Source organism: Phasianus colchicus, chromosome 1, assembly GCF_987193195.1.
Source record: "Phasianus colchicus chromosome 1, bPhaCol1.hap1.1, whole genome shotgun sequence".
NCBI lineage: Eukaryota > Metazoa > Chordata > Aves > Galliformes > Phasianidae > Phasianus > Phasianus colchicus.
Genome location: NC_143436.1, coordinates 35,949,105 through 35,967,220, shown reverse-complemented (window position 1 = coordinate 35,967,220; position 18,116 = coordinate 35,949,105). Strand labels below are relative to the sequence as shown.

Below are 18,116 nucleotides of genomic sequence, written 5' to 3'. Positions count from 1 at the left end.
GGGACACCCAATACAAAAAGGATGTAGAGCTGTTGGAGCAGGCCCAGAGGAGGGCCACAAAGATGATCAGAGGGCTGGAGCACCTCCCCTACAGGGACAGGCTGAGAGCTGAGGCTGTTCAGTCTGTAGAGGAGAAGGCTCCAGGGAGACCTTACAATGGCCTTCCAGTACCTGAAGGGGGCCTACAGGAAAGCTGGGGAGGGGCTTTTTATAAGGGCATGTAGCAACAGGACAAGAGGAAATGACTTTAAACTGGAAGAGGGTAGACTTGGACTAGATACTAGGAAGAAATTCTTTACTGTGAGAGTGGTGACACACTGGAACAAGTTGCCCAGTGAGGTTATGGATGCCCCCAGTCCAGAAGCATTCAAGGCCAGGCTGGATGGGGCTGTGAGCAACCTGGTCTAGAGGGAGGTGTCCCTGCCTATAGCAGGGGGTTGGAACTAGAGGATCTTAAAGGTTCCTTCCAACCCAAACCATTCTATGATTCCATACACAGATCATCTTAATTACATCATTTTGTTCCCAGCCTCTTAAGACTGGCTGGCATAGTTCCTTCACATACAAATCTTCAATAGCCACCTGAAAATGTCATAATCCCTTGAGAAGCTAACAATGTCATAAGATCCTGGAGAAATCATGTATTTCAAAATACAATTTATAACAAGTTGCATGATTTACAGTGCCCGTCTCTACTGCATGATTTACAGGTACTCTATTACAAACCAGGTTAGTAGCCCAAGATATGTCTTTCAATTCTTGTACATCATTTTAATCATGGTTAAAAGTTTTAGCTATTGAAAGGACACTAATCCTATGTAAATTGAGAATATTAGGTACTAGCAATCATTAACAGGAACAAAATTAGTTCTTCTATGATAAATGAACCATATCAAAAAAGTCTCAAGTAATTGTAACTCATGTCCATTCAGAACTTTCCATTAGTGTGTCCTTAATAGAAGTACGTATTTGAATATAAGCAAGCATCGCTCACACTTACTCAAGTTATACATAATTCCCTAAGCAGTTCCTTTTTTGAAGCTTGAGACTTCTGTCTTGAGGCTGGGGAGTGAGGGGAAAAAGGTTAGGAGAAAAAGAAAAAACATAACATCCAGCAATAGCTACTACCTTCTGCCACATAGTGGTTCTGCTTCTGCAGTAATGGCGGTGTGCCTTAACTGCTTATCTTCACAGTTAATTTTTTAGCCGAATCCACTAATGAAGGTAAGTTTGTGCAAGAAACAAACACTTAAAGGAAGTGGTTGAAACTTGGGCAGAAGGCATGTCCTGCGAGGAGAGGCTGAGGGCACCGGGCTGCCCAGGGTGGAGGAAAGGAGGCCGAGAGGCGAACTCACTGCTCTCTGCAGCTCCTGAGGAGGGGAAGCAGAGGGAGGTGTCAACCTCTCACATGTACCTGGACTGGAAGAAGACAACTGCTGAAGTTCACCCCCACCATCCTTGCTCATATACAGATGCACAGACAACTTGAGTTGCTCTGGAGACAACTGCTAAGTTGTTGCAATCTTCATACAAGGGTATTTTAAAAATCAGTGAAATAAAGGGTGGCTTATCTTCACATGCCAGGCTGTAGTTCTGCATCTGCTCTGTGAGCAGCTGATGCATCTCAAAACAGTCCCCCAAGAATCTCATTTAACGGATCAGAAATTTCCAAGAGAGGGAAAAAACATCAGACAGTTACAAGCAAGAGCCCAAAGGTAAGCAATTCATGTTTGGAAGTCTGAGCTTCAATACAGAATGACAACTACACACAAAGCTCAATAATGTTAAGCAAATGAATCTGAATCACACTCATCCCCACACCACTATTACATGGAGTAGATCTTTAGTGAGTTACCAAATTAGTAAGGGTTGCATTTGTTTAATCAAGTCTCCACAAGAATCTATTTGAATCTTATAAGAGGAATCTAGCTCTTGTTTAGACCACAGTTAGAGTTCCTCTGCACCTTCAAAGCTTGTCGTTTACTGGAGAAACCTGTAGTACCTTAGGATTTGCTATGCTGCCGAGTTAAATCAAACCCACACTTTCACAGGGTAGCAAAAGATGTCCAAAGCATACTGGAAACTTAAATCTGCTCCAAAGGTTTGGATAAGAAGATCATTCTAGATACAGACCTGCATGTCTGGTCATCTAAGAATCATCTACTAGTCATATTATGACACGCTATTTGAGCAAGCATTACTGCTACATTCTAAACCCTTTATTGAAAGAGTTCCACTTCCAGCAAATTAAAGATATGCATCACAAAACAAACTATCTTTTGGGAAAAGCCTGAGTGGAAGAACAACTTCTCAGTCTTCCCAGAGTGTTCCAGTGAAGCAAGTTTATCCTCCATGAAACCACACTCTCATATTTCCACATCGCTCAGGGTGTTGCCAGTACACCCAGTGCATCCTCTTTGGTTCTCAAGATCTATGACTTCAACTGTCTGGAGATAAGGCTGTGAATGGTCCCTTAGCTTCACTCCTACTATCATAGCCAACTGGGCATTCAGCTCAGAAAAGAGGTTTTGGCTTTCCTTTATGAAAAGTCTACCAAAGAATTTCATTTTTAAAAAAGTACTTCACAGCAAGGCTAACCAAGGCAGAGTTACACTAGCTGAAATTACAAATAGTTTAAACTTGACAAATTTGAAAAGAATTGTAAACTGCATCTCATGATCTTGCCTCTGGCTAGGAGCAGGATGTATTTCTAGTGAGCAAGACTGTACTTGGTTCAAAATATTGGCTGCTGTACATAAACGAGGGCAAATTACTGAAGAATCAACACAACATGCATGTTAACTCACTGGACAGAACTCACATTCCCAACAGAAAAGGAAAAGGCAGCTTCAGGAGTTTCATATCTTCCTCAGGAATAAAATCATACAACCTACTTATTCTTTTTCACTTGTAGTGTTCAATTTATTCACTTTAATCCCTACTCTCACAGTTACAGCATTTCTTGTCTGAGTCTTAAACTAATGAAAAGATGCCAAACACTACCACATACAGTGGCCTAAAGCACTTCACTTTGAAACTGCTTTCAGTTACTCGGTTTTTGCAAAACTTCAGCTCTTACACAAGTTTTCTACACAAGATCTCTGGCAGAACTCCAATACAGCTCAGGTCATTTCCTGAAACAGAAAGCTTAGGGAGATCAGAAAAGAGGATCATAAAAAAGCAATGGACATGCTCAAATGCATGGAAGGTGAAAAGATAAACTGAAAGAGCGTGCAATGAAAAAAACCCAAGAATTTCAAGTTGTATGTGGCCCCTGGGCAGCCTGGTCTAATGGTTAGCAATCCTGCCTGTGGCAGAGGGGGGCTGAAACTAGATGATCATTATGGTCCTTTTTCACCCAGGCCATTCTATGATTCTACAAAAACAAAGATTCAGAAATGCTCAGTACCCATATTTATATATAAAAAGCAAGTAGAAAAATATACATAAAAACTAAGAGCATTTGAAGATCAAGGTTCTAGAAAAAAAAATTAAAGTTATAAACACATGGATTTATTGGGGGATTGCAAGCTTCCTAATAACTGTGAATAACTTGCAATAAGCTGGGCTGCAAACTTCTTCAACACCTGCATGAATTTCTACAAGTATGTTGTATTCTCAAGTAACTAAAGTCAGAAGAAGTTGGATTTCTAGCAAAGCATTTCACAGCACACTAAGGACACAAGGCAGCTCACGTTGTGTGCTTATATTCCATGAATACTGCTCATGTTAAACTATTTTGGAAATTCAACCACAGACTGCTATAAGATGGGCAAGAACTATCAAAATGAATTCAAGTTAGCAAAGAACTGAAGTTTCTGATGCTGCTTATCATAAAATCCACAAAAGCACGTAGCATTTCTCATACGAGTAAATATAACAAGCATGAGTAAAATAACAAGCATAAATAGATGGACCATTCCCCCAACAGGGATAAGAACATCACATTCACCAACAATTCTCAGTTTTAAACAAGTCAGAATGGTATAGACAGACGCTATGTAAATACAATTGCAGAAGCATAAGAATCAAGATATCACAAGCCATATTAATTTACGTACTTCTCCAACCCTAACAAAACCCTTCAACAATACTGCATGCAATAAGCAAGCACGAGAAACTAGGCAGACTGTGTTTTATGGGTCATCTTTTTTAAGGACATGAAGCTTTTGGAACGTTATGTTGTAAGCAGTTTCATAATGAAAGATCAGAGGAGGGTTACTGACTGCATCTTAAAATGTCTTAATGATTCACCTTACCTATTTAACAGTTCTAAGATTAATAAGCAAGAGATTCCTGTCCAGTATGCCACTGGGCAGCCCTTGCACTTAACCATGTAACCTAGACACACAGGCACGCAGCTCAGTCACAACTGTCACCTTGTGAACAAATAAATCCTGCCCCAAATACTGTATTGTGAAAAGTAAAATTCTTAAGTAACTTCCACTTACTGGACTACTTCAATTCTACATTCAGCTTTGCCCTTCTCAACATTAAAAAAAAAGCAACAAAACACGATAGGTTGCAATTTTCCACTAGTTTTCCCATGAATCACTTTTGGGGAAAGTATTAGACCAGGTATTACAGAAGTTTAACTGCAAGCAAAAAGTGCACAACCATATGATGTAGCTACCAGTATCATCCAGGTTCTGAGGCAGCCCGAGTAGCAGACAGCACATCAGCTTCATCTTAAGTAAAAATACGATTACACACAATGTCTTTATAAAAAAAGATGTAGCTGGTCTGATCCAACAACTACTGAAAGCTCTGAATTCAGTAATGCTCAAGTACCACACCTAGTATCGTTCTGGTCCTCCTTCTGCCTCTTGTACACTCCCCCTCAAGCTCCACGTTAATAACAAACACATCTGCTGCTCATCTTCCAGACAGATGTGGTCACACCCCTTTTGTTTCTTCTTGATACATGAAGACTGCTTTAAGAAATTCCCCTTCATTGCAGCATGGGAAATACCACGGCACCAGTAACTAGGTTCCAGAAGATGACCGAGTGGGGAAAAAAAAAAACAACCTGAAAAGCAAAGACATTAATACAGAGCAACAAAAAGGAACACCTACAGAGACTACCTGCATTTGGAAGTTAGTATAGATTAAGCAAAGAGAAGGCTAGCCAACATGCATTATTTGGGCAATACAGAGCATGTCCATTTAAGAAAAAGTTTTGACCAACTAGTTTCATATAAAGTTGTGAAAAAAGCCATGCAAAAGAAAACAACGCTGTTCAACTACATCTCTACCTCTAATCCAGACTACCTGCTGAAAACAAAGATTAATAAAAGCTTATGGTTAAAGCAAGTAAATTTAACGTTCAGTGTCTACAAATTTTGATGCAAAGAACACATTTGCTTCAGAGTTTCTATGAGGAAACAAATTGTAATTACAGATGCTTGCTTGAAGGTTTCTCCATAGTTATGAAAATAAACTGTTCCCCTGTTCCAGTTCCTCAATATTGTCCAGAAAATGATATAAAGTTTCATATGGCTCTAAGATTAAGGTTACAGTGAAAGGTATTTCATGAATTATCAACGCTGTCATGCAATATTCTTTTTGCAGAAGGACTGGTCAAATAATTAAGGTGTGGAACACCTTCCTGTGTTGTAACAGCTGCAAGAATGATACCCAGTGATCCCTAAAGACAATCTTAGTCCGCAGAGAAACACGAGATGCTGTTTCTTCACACAGGACGCAAACGTCCATTAGAAGGGATGGGCTTTCCCACTTCTGCACTATGCTCCGGCCTTCCTCGCTTGGCCAAGAATGAACTAACCATGTGTACTGTAATTGGCAGTTTCTTTTCATAGCTGCATAGCAGGGACTTACTTCAAACTACATAAACTCCTTAGATTAATAACTAGAAAGCTGAATGGAACAATACAGTAGATACTGCCAAGCGCCTCTTCTTCTTCCTGGTTCTCTAAGAAAGTTCCTTTAACTCCACTACACAGTTTTCTGTAGGCTCCAGAGTACCTTCACTCTGCTGCTTCAGCAATGAATACTACTGCTAAAAACACTGCTTATGGAAATGGAGCATTCTGAATAGCCAGAATGCCCCCAAATCATTTTGGGGGTTGCCTAAGAGGCAGATTGCCAACCTGCTACGTACAGCATCCTTCCCCTTCCTTGCCGCCAGAAGACCACGCAGAATGTCAAAAGTTCACAACTGCATTCACAAAGAGGTGCACACAGTTTAAAAAAGAAAAAAAAAAGAAAAAGGCCTTTGAGTTACCCACTGTTCTTTGGGTATTCTAAAGCAAGGGGGATGTGGGCTTCAGGCCAGTGCTCACTGCCACTACTTAAGTCAGCCTCATTCAGCTGTTCCATCAAGAAATGACTTGTGCCGCCAAAGTCTTTGACTTTCTCCAAACTCTGCTTGCCTACAACAAGCAAAGTACCACAGACTTTTAAGAACATGATTTTTACTATGCCTATCCTCCACAGTTTTCTTATGTTTGACAGGCCCTGAGACAAAAGTGATACACTAGACGCATCCAGTGAGATACTCAAGCTCTTCTGCACTCAATCACTGAACAATTTTGAGAGCTGTCACTTACTAAGCAAGTCCCTTATTAAATGCATTCAAAAAGAGACCTTCCCTTTTCCCTAATTACATAAAAAGAATGGAAACAGACCATCTCAACCACATATGAACAGGAAAACGAAGTCTGCCATCAAATGGGATTGTGTAGCTTCTGTAGATATTCTCTCAATCTCTTCAAAGGAGGAGGCTGACTAAAAAATCTCTCCACCTGACCTAGATGCAACAAAGCACAGCAGAAACCTGCCCCAACTCAGCAGGGACTCAACACACCAGTAATACACAGACTACTTCAGTCTGCTTTGGCACTTCTGAGGCAGAAGAGTGGCACCGCTTCCAACCACAAGCTAAATACAAACTTTTGTTGCATGGGGTATACTTAGTGTTCTGCTTACTGAAAAAGCAATTTTGATTAAAACTCACAAAAGCTTGAGAGAAATTGCCGAGCGTGCCCTGAAGAATTAGAGCACTCTCAGAAGTCAGTAAGGTATCTGAAGGTCACCTCAGCATTACTGGGCAATTCACAGAGCACCCACTCACCCCTCTCACCATATACCCCAGAAGTGCTTTTACCTATATGACATCCTTGCCCCCAGGAGCACCTTTCAGAGCAGCCAGCAGCACTCTATGACGACAGGGTTCGTGCTACAGCAGTTAAGTGCTGAGCACCCAAGTACTTCAGTGACTTCTGCACTTCTCATGTTCCAGATGATAGGTGGACAGCCGCTTATTTTAGCTCCCACGTTTACTGACTGCTAGATCACAAGCTAAGTCATCTTCAGCACACTTCCTTCCTCAGGAATTTCTTCCTCCTTTTGTAGGCTCTCACCTAGATTCCCATCTGCTTGCTTCTGTTCCAGAAAGGCGCTCAATTAAAAAGTCAGTCAGTTTCATTCTGCAAAACTAGTACAGCACAAAGAAAGCTGTCATGGCTCGCCTGAGATTTATTTCTGATGAACTGCCCTGCACAAGAGCTTGAGAACAAAATCACAAAATTTTAATAATGCTCAGAAAATTAATCTGGGGAAGGTATATAGTAACAGAAGCGAGACGCCCAATTACAAACAGTACAAAAGACCATTTGTCTTTTTCATATGCGAGTTCTGTTTTTAAGCTTATAGTCTTTCAACTCTGTTTTGCAGATTACACCACCCCCAGGCAGACAGGTGCTTCGAGTACGATTCAGCTTTACTAACAAGAAAAAAAGAAAACCCACAAAAAATAGAATATATTACGTGACCTTTATAGCACATGGAGCAACTCGGAACTCAGATAATCACAAAGCCTTACACTGTAGTTGCAAGCTAAACTTGAAGTAGCTCATACCACTAAACAGAACATCTCTGAAACGCACAGGTAACAAGGAAAGAACACTGCACGTCATTATTTAGGAAGTTTATTTGCAAAGCCTTTGATGTGAGCAATCAAGGCAGCCTTCACTACACACTCAGCCCATTTTTAGCTAGAGTGAAGTCTGCAGCACAGATTTTGAGATGGGAGGGAAAAAAAAAAAAGTAATGAATAAAGCAAAACCTCTTGAGCGTTCCACAAAATAAGTTTTGCTTTCCAAAAGCTTGAGATTTTAGCAGATACAGAAGGCCAAAAGCAGATCACTGGACTGCTTTTTCAAGTCTTCTGTAGAGGAGAAAAGCAGCATTTTCAAAAGGGAAATAAATTTATCTTTGAAAGATTACTAATGAAAAATGAGGTGATTGCTTCTTTGCCAAGAATTTACCAGAAAAAAAAAAAAAAGAGAGCATTTCATCCCTTCCTTTCTGTAACAGTGATTTCAATGCACATTTTGCCACAAGAGTACTGAAAAGTCGTTGTCATTCTCCGTCTACTTACTTCATATTAGGATAAAATATAGCTGCTATGTGCTGGAAATAACAAGTCCCACTAATGAAAACATCTAAATGCAGGCACACACGCAGAAACTACAATTTTCAAGCTGCGCATCTCTGAAATATCCTCTTTATTGGAACGGCACCACCTCACCGTCACACCCCAAGGATGACTTCTTCCCCCATCGAGCAGCACAACCTCCAGACAGAAGGGCAGTAAGAGCAAAGAGCACGCTGATGGCTTCTGCAGGAGCCTCGCCGCTCTAGATCCTCTTTTTGTTATCCGAGGCCAGAGCAAAACACCCCAATTTCATTTCAACCCTCTGAAAACTTCGCTCTTGCTTCTAGTGGATATATATTTCGATGGGAGGGTATTTTTTTGTGTGGGGGGGGGGCAAAGAGGGGGGAGACGCGGGGGTGGGGGTGTGCGTTCCGCTGGCTTGGTGCAGGAAGCATCCCTCGAGCTCTTCCATTTGCGTCGCCGCCGGAGTTCAGACGTGACGAGGAACACCGCCGTCCCTTCCGGCCTCGGGCTCCGCGAATCCCCGCCACCCTTCGGGCCGTTGTTCCGCGGGGCAGGACCCGCTGAGCGCCGGCGGCGCCTCTCCGCTCCGCGCAGGGCCGGGCGCCGTAGCCGCACCCCCCGCCGCCAGGCGGGCCCCCCCCGGGCACAGCGGCCGGAAGCGGCGGCGGGCGGCCGGACTAGGTGGGGCCCGGCTCGGACTTCCCGCTGACAACGGCGGCGGCGGCGACCCGTTCCCGGCCGGGCGGCACCCGCCCCTCCCTCCTCTCTCCTCTCTTCTCTTCCTCTCTCCCCGGCGGCCCCGAGCCGCGGGGTTACAACTTTCCGCTTCCGCTCCAACTTCTGCGGCGGGCGACGGCGGCGGCAGGGCCGGGCCCCGCACTGCCCCGCGCCTCAGGCCGGGCGGCGGCGGCGGCGGCTCCTCCTCCGCCATGTTCCAGGCTCCTGCCCCTTCCCCCGCAGCGCGCCGCTCCCCGCCTCACGCCCCCCTCCCCTTTCCTTTCCCCTCGACCGCCGCCCCCCGCGGAGCCCGGCCAGCGCCCTCGTTCCTACCGGACAGCGCCTCCGCTCCCCGCCGCCGCCGCCGCCGCCGCCGCCTCGCCGGCCGAGCCCGCTGCGCTCCGCCCGCTGCCTCTCGCTGCTGTGCCGGGGCGCGGCTTGGGGCCGTCGCCGTGACGCCGCACGCCCAGCCTCGCTCTGGCGCGGCGGGGGCGGGGGCGGTGCGGAGGGGTGGGCTGACCCCGTCGCCGCGCCCCCACTGCGCAGGCGCGGGGCCCTCCCCCACCTCCTTCCCGCCGGCCCCCCCCCCGCCGGGCCCCGCGCGATGCCCTGAGGGGCGGCCCGGCCTCGGGCGCCGGGCGTGTGTCGGCCTCGGGGCGGGGAGGGGTCGGGCGGCGCTGAGCCGACTGGAAACCGCTGTGGGGCGGCTGCGCCGTGTGTCCCCGCGGCACGAAGGGAAGGAGGGGGCGGGGGAGGCCGGGCTGGGTGTGGCGGGCTGGGAGCTCGCACCCCTGAGGGGGGACGTCGGTACCCGGGGATGGAGCGCCCGGGACGGAGCGAGCCTTAAGGAGGGAGCGCGGGCCTCTCAGCCGTGTCGGGGGAGGTTCCGAAGCTTCGCGCTCGTGGCAGCGCGTAGCGGTCCCCTGGCAGCCGGGAGCCGTGGGGGAAGGAGGAACGCTGAGGCAGTGTTTGCGACCTCCCCGAAAGGGCTTTTGAGACCCGCGGACGGGGAAATGTGGCACGCTGCTGTACGCTGCTGCTCCACGGGCTGGAACGCCTCTGGGTGCCCTCGTCAGCCCCGCGCATACAACGTGGGACGTCCGTCGCCTGCAAATACACTCCTCGGCCCTAATTTTCTTTTCACCATTAGATAACATAAGGCACTTTTTACTCTCTCTGAGCGCCGCTTGTATTCTTCTAGCCAGACAGGGTTTAACTGGCGGATGTTAGAAATACCCATTTCTGTGTGTGGGAAGCAAACGGTTAACGCGGTGCAGGCAGATAAAACTTTTGCCAGAGGAAGCGGCGTGGTGTGCGGGGCTGACAGGAAGCTGCAGCGAGGCTGCTGGCGAGGGGAGTGGGTGTGGAGGAAGCACGGCCGCTCCGTTTGTGGCACAGAGATAGAAAAGGGAAAAAGCAATGACATTTCCCCCCGTTGCGCCATGGAGAGGGCCCGGCTAAAATGGGAGATGTACAGCGTGGGGTGGGTGTGTGGGAGAGGCTGGAGGTCGGAGCCAAAGGAGCAGCCACTGGGATATGCTGCCTTGGTTGGAGCAGCTTTGTCGAGGCTCACGGCACCAAGAAAGTGACACGTTTTTAAAATGAGTGTTGCTTTTAAATCCCAGACGTCATAAAATCTCTTCCAAAGTCCAGACAAATCTCTTGGTGTTGTGCAGCTTAAACCCTCATGCAGTACTTTGATAATGAATCCCTGGAAGTGATGGATAATGCGCAAGACCTGATGTTGTGAGAAGCCGAGTGTGCAGAAATGCAGTCGGTTTTCAGCAGGGCATCCATTGTGGGGCAGAGCTGTTGAAATAGATGGTGTCTGTCCGAAGTATGAACCAGAAGAACATCTCTTGCCTCTATTAGCTGGAAAGTTCACCAAACAGAGGCAGCATCGGTTTCTTCAGACTTCTCTGTCAGTAGATATTATTATCAGCTCCCAGCAATAATCAGGACGCTGATAAAAAGAACAAACAGGAAGATGTATCCTCTGCCCTCCCAACTTTTGTCGGTGACCTAGATTAATCCCAAATAACAATCAGTGTTCAGAGAGCAGATGAGTGCCATTGCCAGAGTAATACTTTGCAGTGTGCCTTTAATTGCCCTGTGCCTTACGGGCAGCGTGGTGAGTATTGTTCTTTGCTATACAACAAGAAAACAGGAAGGGGCCTCTGGGAGTTTGGATGAGTCTCCTGTGAGCAGGTCTTGTGTCTGAGTTTCACAGGGGAATCTAAAACTCAATATATTAAAAGAAGTGTACATACGCATATATACACATATGGATTACTTTCTGCAGACATACTTGAAAATTGAACACTGTAACTAGAAGAAATAGGCAGTTAGGATCCATTCTGAGTGAGAGGGACTGAGCATTCCCTTTTCCAAACTCTCTTGACCACGTATTTTGTATGTAAATCGGGCTCTTAAGTTTGGATTTTCCTATGAATCATATGGGGGTTAATACTCAGCACAACCCTTAAACTAGCTTTACTCACATCAGTGTGGCTGGTGAATAGAAACTGGGTATGCAGCTCATTGTGCTTCAGCTGTGCCTGAGCCACTCACCAGTGTTACTCCAGCGGCTGCAGCAGTGTGAGGTGCCCATGTGACACAGCAGGTCCCCAGAGCATCATCAGCTTTCCTTCTTGGCTGGCCTATTCGTTCCCAACATCATTCTGTGATTTTTCAAAGATGTATGGCAAATGCTTAGGTTGCCTACTCACCAAACAACAACAAAATAGAGAACCTGCTTATGCCCATTAACCTTAAGTGACAAGTCGATCCTTACAGCACGCTGCACCACTTGACCTCTGGGTTGTAACTTTGCCTCTCAGTTTGCCAGTTGTCTGCCTGTACTTCGTAAACCTCTTGTGTCAATGACCGGCGCTTAGCTGGAGCTTATGGGATGTCAATATTGCTCATCACCAACACAGAGAGCTGTCTGGTAATGTCACGGCTGCTGGGAGAACGGCTGCAAGGGAGCACGGGAGAATCTCTCTGCTGGAAGAAGAATATGAAAATGCATCTTGTTAAAAATCCCGTGGAATTACTGTGGGGGAGAGTTCATAAATTACTCGAGTGAAATTAAAGGCTATTTTTTAAGTGATGTTTTAATAAAGGTTGGATGGAATGGCCTTTGGTCACCTCCTTATAGTTCTTCTAACTTTGCCTGCATTGTTTTTGCTGGAGCTGCATGGGTGTTGGAGCAAAGAATGTGGCTCTGTGAGTACTGCAGTTTCATTACTGCTGAAATGCAGCCATCTCTAGGACAGAATGCAGAGCACACTCGTGCCAGCAAACTCTGGGGTTTAATGGGCATGTGGTGCCAGAGAATGTTACCCTGGCTTTGTGCCAATTAGCTGTGAACTCTTCTAGAAATTTGTCCTAAAGGGAAAGAAATGTCATCTGGTTAATCTAGGAGGGTGCTTTGCTTTCTAAGAGGAAAGCTGCTGCATGGACTGAAAGGGTTCAGTTCGTAGTTTGAAGGCTCCATTGTTCCAACAAGAAAGTGTTTACCAGGTCAGAATGTGCTTTGGATCGTGAGAGCAGCGAGGAGACAACATCTCCAACACTAAAGAAAAATGTCTGTTATCTCTGAGACATAGCTGTGTGAGACATCTTTATCGTTCTTTATCCTTCAGTGTTATTTTCGCTTAGAATTTCTCCACGCTCAGAGATGTAGTAATGTTGAGTGGGAATCCTTGCCTGCCAGAATAGCTCCTTCAGACATTGCATAAATGTTTCTTCCCCTGCAAACTCTGCAATTTCTGTGTCTCCTCATCTATTCAAACAACTCAGCCTGTGATTTTTACACTGATAATTATCAGTTTATCATCTTTACTTCTGACGTAGTTTCCTTGCAGTGCTGCATCTGAGCCTGTCTCCATTTCACCTTCTTGTTCTATTGCCATTTACTAATCAAAGCTGTTTAATTTGAGCTTTAATCACAAAGTTGTGTGGAACTTAACTCCAGACTTTGTTCCCCCATGTTTTCTTCATCGTTGAGGAAAACTCTAAATTACTTTTCTGTTCCTCTTCCTCCTCCAGCTTATGTTGAATTACTGCAGTTTCCTATCATATAAGGATGTTCTTTGACTCTCTTCTCATTTGTCTGCCACTGTCTCTTACTGGTCTATCTCTCTTCCATGCTGTTGGCCCAAATCCTTTCATTTGTTTATAAAATGTTGCCCTTCCTTTATCTTTCTGTCCTTTTTTTTTTTCCTTTTTTTTTTTTTTTTCCCCTTTGATAACTGCTTTTGAAATCTGCCTTTGTTTTTCTAAGCTGAGACTAACGCAATCTAAAGCAATGGACACAACCACAATCTTAATTGTAAGTGTCAACATTTACTTTTGGGGCATCATTTTTTACATCTGTTTTCTCCTGCCTTTGAGAGACTGCTTTTTATATCACCACAGCTTCTCCAGATAAAGCACAGAATGGCTGTTTCACAACATGGCTTTCATGTTGTGAAAGCACAGTGCTCACATTTGCAGGGAGATTGTAGAAAATGCCTGGGCTTTGGGATTTAAACTCCTAAAAATAAGGATTAATTTGGTAAAAGGAAAAGCCTACTTTATTTTATTTGGTATTGAAAAAGATCTTTCAAATTGCATTGGACAACCAGCTGATCAGATAAGAAACAAGATGATCACAGTAACAGAAGTGTTTTAAAAGAGAAAATGAAAAATAATGTCTCCAGCTGGAACTAGGGAGTAATAATTACCTGGAGCAGAAAGTACGGGCAAGCACTTCTCTTAAAGAAAAAAAAAAAAAAAGGAAAAGAAAAATTCACACATTTTTTAACTATTACGAAGCTTCAGAAGTTTTCCTTCCCTCTTTCTCCAGAGGACACTTAGTGGCACATGATGCAAACAGGAGGTTACCGCCTTCTGAATCACTGCCTCCTGTGATACCAGGATGGTTCTTCAAAGTCTGCCATAAAAGGGCTGGGTGCAGTGACAATTAACTGATGATGACTGATTGAATCACACGTCAGATAACATGGCAGCATGACATTGAGAACTAACACTCCGTTTCCTCTGTTTGTACGTATATGTTCTTGCTGAGAATGACCTCCTTCATCCTGTCTGCAGAGTTTTCAGAGTAATGCATGGAGCAGCAAATCTGAATAGCTCAAACAAGGACACCATAAGAGCCACAGCGATAGTCCCAACTTCATAAATGGGAAGTGGGCTCTTTTGGTCCTCTTTCACCAGAAAATGAAAGTGCAGAATTTTAACCTGGGAAAGCTGTGTTTAGAATTATTATGAATGTCATTGCCAACATTTTGACTATAATTGCCCTTCTCTGATTTTTCTCTGATTTTTCTTTCTCATTGTTACTCTTTTTTAGAATACTCATTTGTATCCAGATTCAGGTTCTACTGAAAATAGAGGAAAAGTTACTGTTGATTTTAATGAACTTTATATCAGGACTTAAATTCAGCTCTTGCGGGACGTGCGACATTTAGCAATACTTGCATTTAAAATGTATATTCACTTCTGGTTTACATCAATATTAAGACAGGAGCAAGTATATTTAACAATGACAGGTCTAAAAATACTCAATTTTTTTTTTTCCTGCTTCCCCCAGCTGCAGAATTATGTCCCAATTAACATAACGCTTTACACTGAAATATAGATATGATTTTTCTTTGCTTCTTTTTCATTTCTGTTCACTTCAGAATCAAGCCTTAATTAACACAGTGGGCCAGAAGCATTCAGAGGAATCTCTTGAAATCATTAGTTACGTTAGCAATTCATTAGTTTTGGTACTCAGTTTGGCTAGAAGAACAAAATGTACGGCATAGAAAGCAGAATGTATTTCATAACCTCATTAGATCATTTTTTCCTTAGCTTGCTCTGTGGACATGGCCTTGTTCTGCCATATCTTTCCCCTGGCCATGGAAGCTGTTGCTGAAGCTGCAGCCCAGGAGGGAGGCTTGAGTAAGGACTGAGCATTTACATCAAGGAATATGTGTATTCCTTACTTTTCAGCACTAGCCAAAAAGCAGGGTACTTTTCCTCCTCTATTTTCATGACTGTTTTTGTGAAAAGAATACTGCTTATTTAGCTGATAGAACTTTCATTTTTTTTCACATCTTTTTTAACAAGATCATAAGTAACTAACCCCTCAAGCAATGGTAACACGTTACCATTAATCCGATAGCTTATTTTAGCGGGAAGATTTAGTGATTTTTTTATCACAATGAAAAAAAAAAAACAGAAACGTTTTGACAAGCTTGCTGGTTTTGGAGGAGTGTGTCTATTTGGGATGCCTTAAACACAGCACAGCCAGCTGATCAACAGAGTAATTCTCCCGCTGTATTTTGTGTTGGTGTGGCATTGAGTACTGCATGGAGTTCTGGGCTCTACAATATAACAGGGATGTTAAGGTCCTTGAAAGCCTTCAGGTAACAGGGCTGGAAGGCATCTCCTGTGAGGAGAGGCTGAGGGCACTGTGCTGCCCAGCCTGGAGGAGAGGAATTTGAGAGGCAACCTCAGTGCTCTCTGCAGCTCCTGAGGAGGGGAAGCAGAGGGAGGTTCTGGGTTTGGGAACCAATGGCAGAATGGGAACAGCACAGAGCTGCAAGGGGAGGGTCGGTCAGTTGGAAATAATTCTATACAGTGTTGGTGGTCAGACACTGGGACAGCATTTCTAGTGAGGTGGTAGATGCCTGTTAGTGCTCAAGAGGCATTTGGACACTGCCCTCAGTAATGTGCTTTAAGTTCTGATCAGCCCTGAAGTAGTTTGGTAGTTGGACTAGGTGATATCTGAAGTCCCTTCCAACAGAACCACTCAATTCCATTCCATTCCATTCCATTCCATTCCATTCCATTCCATTCCATTCCATTCCATTCCAGTCCATTCCAGTCCATTCCATCCCATCGCATCCCATCGCATCCTACCCTATCCTACTCTACCCTACCCTACCCTACCCTACCCTACCCTACCCTACCCTACCCTACCCTACCCTACCCTACCCTACCCTACCCTATCCTATCCTATCCTATCCTATCCTATCCTATCCTATCCTATCCCAATTTGAAACCATCTCCAAGTACACAGGTTGTCCAGAGAGTTTGTGAATGCCCCCATCCTGGAGGCATTCAAGGCCAGGCTGGATGGGGCTTTGAGCAATCTGGTCTAGAGGGAGGTGTCCCTCCTATATTATAGCAGGGAGGTTGGAACTAAATGATCTAAAAGGCCCTTTCCAACCCGAACCACTCTATGATTCAATAATTCTATGAAATAAGTTGCTACATTTGCCACAGGCCAAGGCTCACAATCTGGTCAAGAAACTTTTTGACACTTTTTCATGTCATATGGGTGCTATAATAATCACAGTCATCAGAGCTGTGCAGAACATGCTGGTGGCCCTCTCTGCTTCTGCTCACTCCTCTCTCTGTACTCTGCTGCTTTCTTGGTTTGTTTCAGGCTAGCTTACCAGCTTGTAAGCCTACAACCTATTTGGCACTTTCTGATATTACATTTGGAAGGACGCAGAGTCAAATTCCTTCTTGCTTCTTCCCCTACCTGATATTCTGAATAGGCAATCTGTGTAATAGATTTATTTTATGAATCCTTTCATTTTACTGCTGCTACACGATGCGGTTCTGTTGAATTTTGAATGCAAGGTTTGCTAATAACCTATTCCCACGAGATGTCTATTTTGTTATATTCCTTCAATTTTTATCAATAGAAATACTCCTTTGAAATATAAATGCTGTCTCCTCCAAACCTTTCTAACAAATTCAGAATTGCTTCAAGGTCCCAAGCCTTTTAACTGCTTCTGCACTAAGCCAGGTGTTCTATTACAACCTCAAACTGCATAAAATCTATTCTAGTTTGAGCCCTAGACAGTGTCCTGGTGTTCAGAGATGGCTGTGTGAGAGATCCCTGAATCTCATCCAGAAGCAGGGATGGAGCAGAGGCCATTGCCTCGGTGTTGGGTATCCTGGGGTGGAGGTGATGCCATGTTGCCCTGGTGCAGGGTTTCATATGCGAAGGTGATACTTCATAGTCGTGCAACTGGCTTGTATGTGCAGCAGGGTACTTCGGATTCAGCTCAAGTGAAGGAAGACACAGGGACATGATGTTAGTGATGCAAAATAAAATAAAACTTCCAGTTTTTAAAATGGTATCATGACCTGCATTGTTAATTCTGCTCCCTGCACTTCCAACCTGTTTTCTACATTCTTTCATTTCCTTCCAATCTTCCTTTTCCTTAAAAAATGAGAAAATTATGGGAACTTTAGATTCCAGTGAGGCCCCAATGAATTGCAGTGATGGATTTCATGCAGTCTTTCTAACTCATATAATTTAGTCTAAGCTTTGTTATATATATAATTCCATTGCTCTGTAAGACAGCAACTTTCCCCATCCCCCTTTTCTTCTCTGTATCTTTTATCTCATCTGCCTTTTTGCTTGAACACAGCAGTTAAAAGATTTCAAGTTAGTGTTGGGGAGGGGCTGTGTGATATAATCAGCTTCAAGATAGCCTTTACATTTCCTTTCTGCCACTACAATACTGAAACTTATGCTCAAGGATGAGCTTTTACTATGATGATATTTCTCTGCGCTCCTTCAATGACACACAAATACAGGACTAGAGCTTTTTTTCCTGAAAACAGTCTGAGATTAATACCGTGTTATTTAGCAATTTTGGTACATAACAGTGAGTTCAGAGAAAGAGCAGTGCCTTGGAGATAAGAGTTGTTTTATACCCAGTTCTTGGGAATAGCTTTTTAATGTTTAACTGATTTATATGTCTGTCTATGGGCATGCAGTAATGGAGGAAAAGCCCTCAGGACGGAATCCTTCCTTTTATAGAATAAGTCATGAGGCATCTCAGACTCTCCCAGGTTGGCCCACATCATGGTTGCACTGTCTGCCCTACTGCAGGCGCAGCATCATCCTCCAGCTCCAGGAATGTTTTGCCTGTGACTTCAGCATGTGGGGACTGCCGTG

The 18,116-nt window shown here is 44.4% G+C and overlaps 1 protein-coding gene and 1 long non-coding RNA gene across 3 annotated transcripts in view; both read right to left on the bottom strand.

Moving 5' to 3' along the window:
* The window catches only part of RAP1B (RAP1B, member of RAS oncogene family), a 30,190-nt gene extending 20,568 nt beyond the window's left edge, over positions 1 to 9,622 (bottom strand). Inside the window, exon 1 of the mRNA XM_031589494.2 lies at positions 9,473 to 9,622. The gene's annotated coding sequence lies outside the window, so the exon portion shown is untranslated. The remainder of the gene's footprint in view (positions 1 to 9,472) is intronic.
* A 1,135-nt stretch (positions 9,623 to 10,757) lies between these two features.
* The window catches only part of LOC149919501 (uncharacterized), a 40,407-nt gene continuing 33,048 nt past the window's right edge, over positions 10,758 to 18,116 (bottom strand). For both annotated transcript variants that reach the window (XR_016465726.1, XR_016465727.1), the window contains one exon: positions 10,758 to 12,145. This is a non-coding gene — a long non-coding RNA (uncharacterized LOC149919501). The remainder of the gene's footprint in view (positions 12,146 to 18,116) is intronic.